We start from the raw sequence: 9445 nt of genomic DNA, 5'->3' as shown, positions 1-9445 counted from the left end.
TCTTTGTGGCACAAGAATGCAGGCATGATTTTCAAACCCAAGGATCCCGAGTGTGAGTGGTTACCCTAGCCCTGGAAGGAGCCACCGCCAGATGGATGGTGACCCTACATGATGCTGATGCGCCAAAACTGTGGGACTTCGACCATTTCATGATGGCCCTGTGACGATGTGTCGAGGACCTCCTCACAGACCGCAAAGCATGCAACTGCATTAAAGTTGTGAAGCAGGGATGCCGGCCAGTGGCAGAGTATACCGAAGAATTCCAAGACTTGGTGTGTCATGTGAACTGGCCATAAGATATCCTGGAAAGCTGCTTCAAGACTGGGCTGAGTGATGACCTCTACAATGCCTGTGTGACCCGAGGGACACCAAACCACGTACCTGAGTGGTATCTCACTGCTGAAGAGGCAGAGATCGACATGGCCAGGAACCAGTACCAAACGGGGTGAATGTGGAAGAAATTCCCATCCCAATGGAAGCAAGAGCCTTTCAATCCGCAAACGGCATCTTCTCCGAAACCCTCAGCCTGTTTCAAGTGTGGAAAGAAGGGGCATTGAGCTGCAGAATGCCGTTCTCAAGCACTGGCTGCGAAACCAGAGCACCCATTGGGGATTGGGGGGGGGGGGAACCTACAAAACCTGGCCAACGTGGGAAGGAAATGGCCCTGAAGAGCACGGAGATCGAAGAATCTCCACGCCCTCCCCTCTTTCAGGAGGAAACCCCAGCTTCTCAGGAAGAGGAACCATACTCATCCAGGAGCGATCCAGAGGATGAACCACTGGTAAGCACCAATTAAACTCCTTACCCTCCCCCTAAGACTGTTTATCCCCAACTGGGAGAGGGGGATAAAAATATCTGCTTTAGTGGACTCAGGGTGCACCCGCTGTTTGATCAGCCCAACCTTGGTAAGAACGTTGAGGATTAATGTAAGGAAGCAGAAAAGCCCCATAGCTTTTTGCCAACTAGATGGATCAATAGCAAGGGGGGGGGAGCCAGCTTCATTTGCCACTGAGCCTCTACAGATAGGCATCAGAAGCCACAATGAAACAGCAATGCCCGTTTACACTATGCCAGCTAAGGGAAGCTTACTACCGTATCAGAATTAAAGCGGGAGACGAATGGAAAACGGCATTTAACACCCCTCTTGGATGCTACCAATTCAAAGTGCTTCCATTTGGGCTACAAGGGGCCCCTGCAGTATTTATGCAATTAATAAACAAAGTGCTACATGAGCATTTATATAAGAGCTGTTTGGTATACTTAGATTACATTTTTCTATATACTGAGACCAAGGCAGAACATGTAAAACTAGTCCAGGCGGTTCTGAACAAACTCCGTTCTGCAAAACTTTATGCTAAACTCTCTAAATGTGAATTCCACCAAGAAAAAAATGATTATTTAGAGTACCGCAATTCACACCAGGGCATAGAAGTGGCTCCTTTAAAAGTGCAGACGGTACTTGATTGGGAACCACCCAGAACACGTAAAAAGTTACAAAGCTTCCTGGGATTCGCCAACTTTTACCGCCACTTTATCCCCGCTTTCGCCCAGATTGCTCTCCCCATCACCAAGCTTTTAGAAATAAAGGGGGAGGATAACCCAAAACCAAAGTAGCCTTTGAACTGGACAATGGAATGCCAAGCTGCATTTGAAAAACTTAAATGGCTGTTTTCAGCAGAGCCCATTCTAAAGCACCCAGACACAGAGAAACCATTTGTCATTCAAGCAGATGCCAACGATATGGCGATAGGAGGGGTCCTGGTTCAGAAAAAATGAGCAAGACCAATTACAACCATGCGCTTACACATCCAAAAAATTGAATGAATCTGAGCAAAGATGGGCCATTTGGGAGAAAGAGGCTTATGCAGTTCGATGGGCTCTTTTAACCTGGAGGCATTTCCTAGAGGGGAGCAAGATCCCTTTCAAAGTCTGGACAAATCATAAAAATTTAGAAGCCCTAAAGACCCCAAGGAAACTCTCCCCAAAACAAGTACGATGGGCTCAGTACTTTAAACAGTTTGAATTTACGCTCAGATATCTCCCGGGGGGGGTGGTAGTGATATTTTCTGGCAGATGCACTATCCAGAAAACCGCAATACAATAGTATGAAACCAGACATACGGAAACAAACCCGTGATACAAAACAATCAATTAGCTGCTAAAATAACCACCAGATCCCAGGCAAAACAAGAAACTTTAACAGACAATGACACCACCCAAACTTTTAAACAAGCTTTAGCCACCAAGGAATGGTTTTTGAGCCACAAATCCAGCTGCCTGATGAAAGATCAGGCAGCTTGGGTGGGAGGGAAGTTGTATGTTCCAGTTAGCCAAAGACTGCACTTAATGGCAAGGTGCCATGACTCCAAATTAGCTGGACACTTTGGTTTTGTGAAAACTTTACACCTAATTAAAAGACAATTTTGGTGGCCATCACTAAAAAATGACATAGAGAGCTTCCCTATTTGTGCGGGAGCTAAAAGATGCCAAGGGAAAATTCCAGGACTATTACAGAAGGTAGCTGAACCTTCAGCACCCTGGAAAGAGATTGCTATGGACTTTATTGTTGAACTATCAGAAAGTGTGGGGAATACTGTCATTTGGGTCGCAACAGACCTGTTTTCAAAACAGGCACATTTTATACATTGCCAAATGACCCCAACTGCCAAAAGTCTAGCAAAGTTATTCCTGATACACATTTATCCTCTTCATATAACTCCTCAGAGAATCATCTCCGACAGAGAGGTCCAATTCACCTCAAAATTTTGGAGGGCATTTTTAACTTTACTTGGCACCACCCAAGGATTGAGCTCGTCACACCACGCACAAACTAAAGGGCAAACTGAAAAATTGAACTTGGTTCTAGAACAATATCTAAGATATTTTATTAATTTTCAACAGGATAACTGGACTGATATTTTATCTTTTGCGGAAGTGACCTTTGTTAGATACCTGTTCTAACTACAGTGGTTTCCACAAAGGTCCTCTGTTCTGGCGGGAACAGAAGTTTAATCCTATTGGTCGAAGGGTCTGACAGCTTCCTATAAAAGGGCTGCTGTCAGACTCAACCTTCGCTGGATTGTTCTCACTTGTTGTAATTAATAAAGAGCTGTTTAAGTCTGTGTGCACCTAAGAGCCATTAAGTCTGTGTGCACCTATCCATTACCCAATCTAACAGCCTTCAATTACTCTGTGCACTCAAGCACTGGTTTCACCCCTTTTAGAGTAGCAACAGGCCAGGATTTCAGCCCCATGCCTGAACTATCCACAGAAGTACCCACTATCCTCTCACTTAAGGAGTGGATAGACACATTACAAAACACATGGCCAGTAGTTAGATTAGCTTTAGAGGAAGCTAGAGCGGCTTTTAAAATTCAAGCTGACAAGAAAAAAGTGGAAACCAAACCTTTCCATGTTGGAGATAGAGTATACTTATTTACAAATTTCCTGAAGTCATTGCAGCCATCAAAGAAATTAGGGTAAAATTTCATTGGACCTTTCCCTATCACTAGAGTCATCAACCCAGTAACAGTAGAATTACTCCTTCCAAAGACACTTGGGCAAGTCCACCCAGTATTTCACATTAGTTTACTCAAACGAGAAGTAATCTCACCACTCAGATCACCTGCACCTACACCACCTGTTCCTACCATGCTAGAAGGTGAACAACCCCTTGAAATTAAGGAAATTCTTGACTATAGGATCCACAGGGGGAAAACCCAATACTTAGTTGTTTGGAAGCATTTACCTTCGTCCCAAAATGAATGGGTAGCTAAACACCATTTCAATAGGCCCCCTACACTATTGAAAAAAATTCACTCCCAATACCCTGACAAACCTTGTTAAAATACTATGATGGAATTTCTGTTTCTATCTTTTCACAGGTGGATCTTTCCTTTTTCTAAAGAACGGCAGCATGTCAGATCCCTAGAAGTGATACTGCCATTCAATCGGGAGAAGGGGGGTCCTCAATTTATTAGCAGTGCCTGTGAAAACTGATATTTTACAACTAGTTTCCTGGAGCTAAAATGTCTGAGATCCCATCACCTTTGGGGGGAACATTTATGATGGCCATCTGGGACGTTGCACTATACTGTGTAATGGAAGATAGCCATGGTAATGTATGTTTATTCGGCTCTCAGGGCAGTTGATAAAGGAAACATCTTCACACTTGTGTATTGGCTAGAATCTGCATTCAAACAAATGGGAGGGGTCTCTACTGCTTTAATTCTACTTGCATTGCCTAAGAGAATTCAGATGTTGCTTTGACTTTAATGGCTTCCATTCTTCTTAATAAAAGGTTCCTTTTGAAATACTCTGTTTCAAGAGTCTTCACTTTCTTAAGTTAGGAGAGGAGCCCTTACACAAGACCTGGATGCAACTGTCCGAAGGTAAGTAGTAGGGTAGCTTCTCTCCCCCTATCCCCACCCTATCTTAATTTTTACCCATGCGCCTTGCCCCACCCTGTGCACCCCAGAGTGGGTGGGGTCTTAACTAGGGCTTATTTGGGGGGGCTTATATTGTGCGCATGTGTAAAAATGAACTTAGGACTTATTTTCAGGATGTCTTTTTTGGGGGGAAACACAGTAGGGGGTGAAAAATATTATGAGGTCAAATGGATCCTGTATTCTAGACAATATAAGGGTAAACTTAGTACAATGGAGGGGTTACCCAATTTCAGAAGTGAGGTCGGTAAAAGCACAGTACATGAAGGCAGAGTGATTGATAAACAGATTTCATGAAAAGTATCCCCACAAACTAGGGCTCGTAGTGAGGCAGGGAGCCCTAATGCCACTAACATGTCCTTACTGATTTCCAAGTATTGCCCATGTGTTAAGGGAAGGCACCTGTCAAACTTCGAAGTATATTCAGGCTGCTTTCACTTTTACTGCTTCACAGCTTGCCAACAGACCACGGAGGGGGGTGGGGAGGGAAAGATTGGAATGTGTATTCCACATGATAACAAGAAACTGTCTCATGGGAACCAAGAACATTCCAGTTGGTGTTCACCAACTCTTTCCACAGCAACACCTGGACATCTAATTGGACTATGTGATTTACACTAATTGGGGGGGGGGGGGAGAGAGAGAATTCTATACTTTAATTATACTGAATGGCCCGGAAATTACCCAGAGCTGGTTTTGCTTTCATTCTGTGCCTAAATGATATAATCAATAAAGTTTTGCATTAAGAGATTGGATCATCTCAACAGTGTTTGCTGGTTGGGTTCATCAGTTAGAACCTTGACAGCATTCCGCTTTTATCAATGGATACAAGTTTTTCATTCACAGGCACTTTGGCTTATTGAGAAAATTATTCTGGGCAATTTCCTATTAGTGGGAGTGTCATACCTGGAAGGCATCTTTTACATTTGGGCTTTCAGGCCTGCCATTTTTTACTACAGGAAAATGGGAAGAGGGATTACATGGCGTATGGGTGATATATAGTCAAAATAGCATTCTTTTCTCAGAGAATCAAGGCCACCTTACCCTGCACTGTGATGAGGTGACTGGGAGGCACCTCCAGTTTTGGATGGTGCCTGATTGGATCATGTGATGGACATGTGGGTGCTGGGCTAGACTTGGACTTTCTTTTGGGTGGGGAAAACCTGGAAACTTTCAGGTTTGACATCTCTAATAAAATGGAACTTTGAGGAAACTCAAGCCTTGGAGTCTTCTTTTGTTGGGCATGTTATTTGGAACCCTGACATTAATCCAAATCCTCTTTAAAGAATGCTATCCGCTCCCCTGAACTCTGGGGTGCTGTCCGGGATCCTGAACCCCAAGCGTCAACCCGAACCCGGGTGGCACAAAGACTCAGGGAAGATGGAGGAAGACAAGAAACCCATGGAGGGAGCTGCGGGAGATGGTTCAGCAATTTATGTTGAGACCATCTACTCCCTTTCCCAAGCCATGGTGGAAGCTGAAGAAGCTGCAGAAAGAGAACCCTGACAGGGAGGATGCTTGTTGGCTCTTGCTTTCTCCTTATTTTTGGGAAGGTGGTTTCATTGATTATTTTAGAAGAAAGAAGTGGGGGGCTCACTTCGTACAATTTCCTGAACTCTTCCAGTCTCAGCTTTTCAACCTATTAGATAGACCAGACTAAGACACCAAAGCTTTATAGGTCAGGACATTTATTTATTTATTTATAATTAATGTTATTTAATTGAAAAGAAATTACAATCAGAAATACAGGGTGAGGGACATATTATTGGGCAATAGATAAAGTATAGATTAAACTCAATAGCAGAGAGTAAAAGACAGCGTTAACATTTAAAAATACCACAGCAGAATTAACAAACTTATTTAAAAATTCTAAGAAAAATCAAGACTCCCACAACAATTTTATACATATTGACATTAACAAAAAAAATTAGCATATTGTGTTTTGTAGACAGGATATATCTTTCCTAAATGTACTTAAATGTACTGTATTTTTCGGAGTATAAGACTCACTTTTACCCCCTAAAAGAGGATGAAAATTTGGGTGTGTCTTATACATTGAATGTTACTGAAGCCCCACCAACCCATTGACCACACCTTCGGCCGTTCTTGGCCTCCGCGCATCGCATTTTCAGCCTCTGCACATTCTGCTTTAGGCCTGTTCCAGACTGCACAGCACATCACTGCCTCCGTGCTTCACGTTTTTGGCCTCTGTGTGTCATGTTTGAGGCCTTTGTGTGTAACATTTTTGGCCTCCACACACCATGTTTTTGGCCTCCAAATGCTCCATTTTAGACCCATTCCAGGTTGCGGGGTCGCCACAGCACATTGCCACCAATCACCACCTTTCCATGTTGTGTTTTTGGCCTCCGCACATCCCATTTTTCGCCTCTGTATGTTGCATTTTTGGCTGGTTCCAGGCATCGGGAATCAGTGCCTGGAAGCACCCAAAAACTCAATGAGCTGAGGCCAAAAACGGGGCTTGCGGAGGCTGAAAACACAGTGCGCAGAGGAAGAAAATGTGATGTGTGGAGGCGGTGATGCGCTGTGGTAACCCCCGCAGCCTGGAACAGGTCTAAAATGGAGCATTCAGAGGCCAAAAACGCAACGAGTGGAGGCCAAAAATGCGAGGAATGGAGATGATGATAGTCTGTGGTAATCCCCACAACCTGAAATAGCTGATTGGGGGTATTCTGTGAGACTGATCCATCCGCCAATCAGCTGCTTGTGCTAAATAAGGCTGCAATAACATGCTGAAGCTGTCCAGGCTGTTTGCTGCAAGGACGCTAGCCAGATGAATACCGATGGATGCTGGTAGGCAGAGGCAGCATTTTTTAAATCTTGTTTTCTTCCCCAAAAACTAATGTGCGTCTTATACTCTGGAGCATCTTATACTCCAAAAAATATGGTAACTTTTCTAGTACATTCCACTATTTTCCATCTTTTAGACCTCAAAATTTCCATTCCAACAATCTTTCCAATTTTTCATACTAGAGATATAATAATGAAGGCTCTGTATTTTTCCAAAATACAATTTACAACAGTTGTTTAGTACTGTTCGAAGTTACAACACTGAAAAAGTGACTTATGACCATTTTTCACATTTACAACCATTGTATCATCTCCATGGTTATATGATCAAATTTCAGATGCTTGGCAACTGAGTCATATTTTTGACGGTTGCAGTGTCCCAGGGTCACATGATCATCTTTTGCGATATTCTGACGAAGACAATGGGGAATCCAGATTCACAACAGCCACATTATTAACTTAACAATTGCAGTGACTCACTTAACAACTGTAGCAAGAAAGGTCAAAATGGGGAAAACTCACTTAACAACTGTGTCACTTAGCAACACAAATTTTGGGCTCCATTAGTGTTGCAAGCTGAGGACTACTTGTATCGACTTATAGCTAACCTTGCAGCAACCATCATGTACTGAACAGTTGTATTTTTAATTCCATAGATTATTCCACTAAATAATTGCAATAAACATACCGTGAAACTGTAGTTAAAGTTTCTAATATCAACATTGTTATTCTCCCTTATTACTTCACTCCAGAATCTCTATACAACCTTGCAGAATCACCATGCATGTACATATTGTAAGTACATTGTGGTTTACCATATTTTCACATTTTATTTGGGACTCTCCCAACAATTATAGCAACTTGTATGAGTAAACCATCTGTGAATATTTAAATATATTTTTTTCTGACCTTTGCTATTATAAACCATAATGTGGTATTCTTCCAAAATATAACCCATAGTGTAACTGAAATACTAATTCTTAAATCTGATTCCCATTTTTCTTTGAGAGATGGAGAGGGCGAGAGACAAAGTGAAGCCGACAGAGGAAGGGTGAACTTTCCCACTCCGGGAGCTGTGGTAGCTGGAGCGGTCGGTGCAGCAGCCACCCCTGCAATTCCTCCACGAGTTCCCCAGCCAGAATGGAAGGCATCCTCCCTGGGCATCAAGTTTGATGGAGATCCCTAGCAATTGGGATTCTTCCTAGCCCATGTCCTCACATATATGGAAGAATATGGGCAAAATTTCCTGATTCAGGGAGCCCAGGTCTGAGTCGTCACTCTAGCCTTAGAAGGAGCAGCTGAATTTTGATTGCTTCATGATGGCTCTCCGCTGCCAGTTCGAGGATCCCTTAGCTGACCGGAAAGCCTGAGACCACATCAAAATAGTGAGGCAAGGCCGCTGGCCAGTGGCTGTATACACCAGGAGTTCCAGGGCCTGGCCTGTCATGTGGACTATCCAGAAGATATCCTGGTGAGCTGTTTTAAAGATGGGCTAAACAATGACCTCTACCAAGTCTGCATCGCTCGCAGAACCTCAAATCACCTCCATGCCTGGTATGTCCTAGCAGATGAAACAGAAATTGACCAAGAGAGGAACAAGTACCAGTCCGACCAAGTCTGGAAGAGGTCCCCGCCCAAGAGGAAGAGGGAACCTACCAAGTTGCAAGCAATTGCGCAGCGCTTGACCACCTGTTTCAAGTGTGGGAAGGAAGGCCACTACACAGCCGAGTGCTGCTCAAAAACCCTGGTGAGGAAGAGTGACCATCCCATGGCTGGAAAGCCTACAAAAGCCATGCCGAAAGCTACACAGTGCTGAAATGTGATGAGGTCATAGAGATCTGCCAGGCCCCAAAACCAAGGGTGGGCACTTCGACCCCATCTGAGGAAGTTAATAGGAAATAATAGCAGGAAGTCTAATAGGAAGTAGCAGCACTCCCAATCCTGTTGGCCCCTGTGCTCGCTGCTTCTTGTATGTGAAAAAGACACTTCCAAAAATAAGTCGTAGTGCTTATTTCGGGGTCTAAAAGAAAGTAAGACCAGATTTTATTTTTGCAGAAACACAGTAGTAGTACAGGTTTCATCCCATTCAAAGTTGCCATGGGGGTATATTTTGTCCCCATGCCAGAATACCCCTGGAAGCTCCCTTTGTCAGTAAGTCTGACAGAGTGGGTAAGTTCTCTGCAAGGTGTATG

This window comes from Natrix helvetica, assembly GCF_964273705.1.
Source record: "Natrix helvetica genome assembly, chromosome: 2".
NCBI lineage: Eukaryota > Metazoa > Chordata > Lepidosauria > Squamata > Natricidae > Natrix > Natrix helvetica.
Note: the sequence above shows the minus strand (reverse complement) of the source record.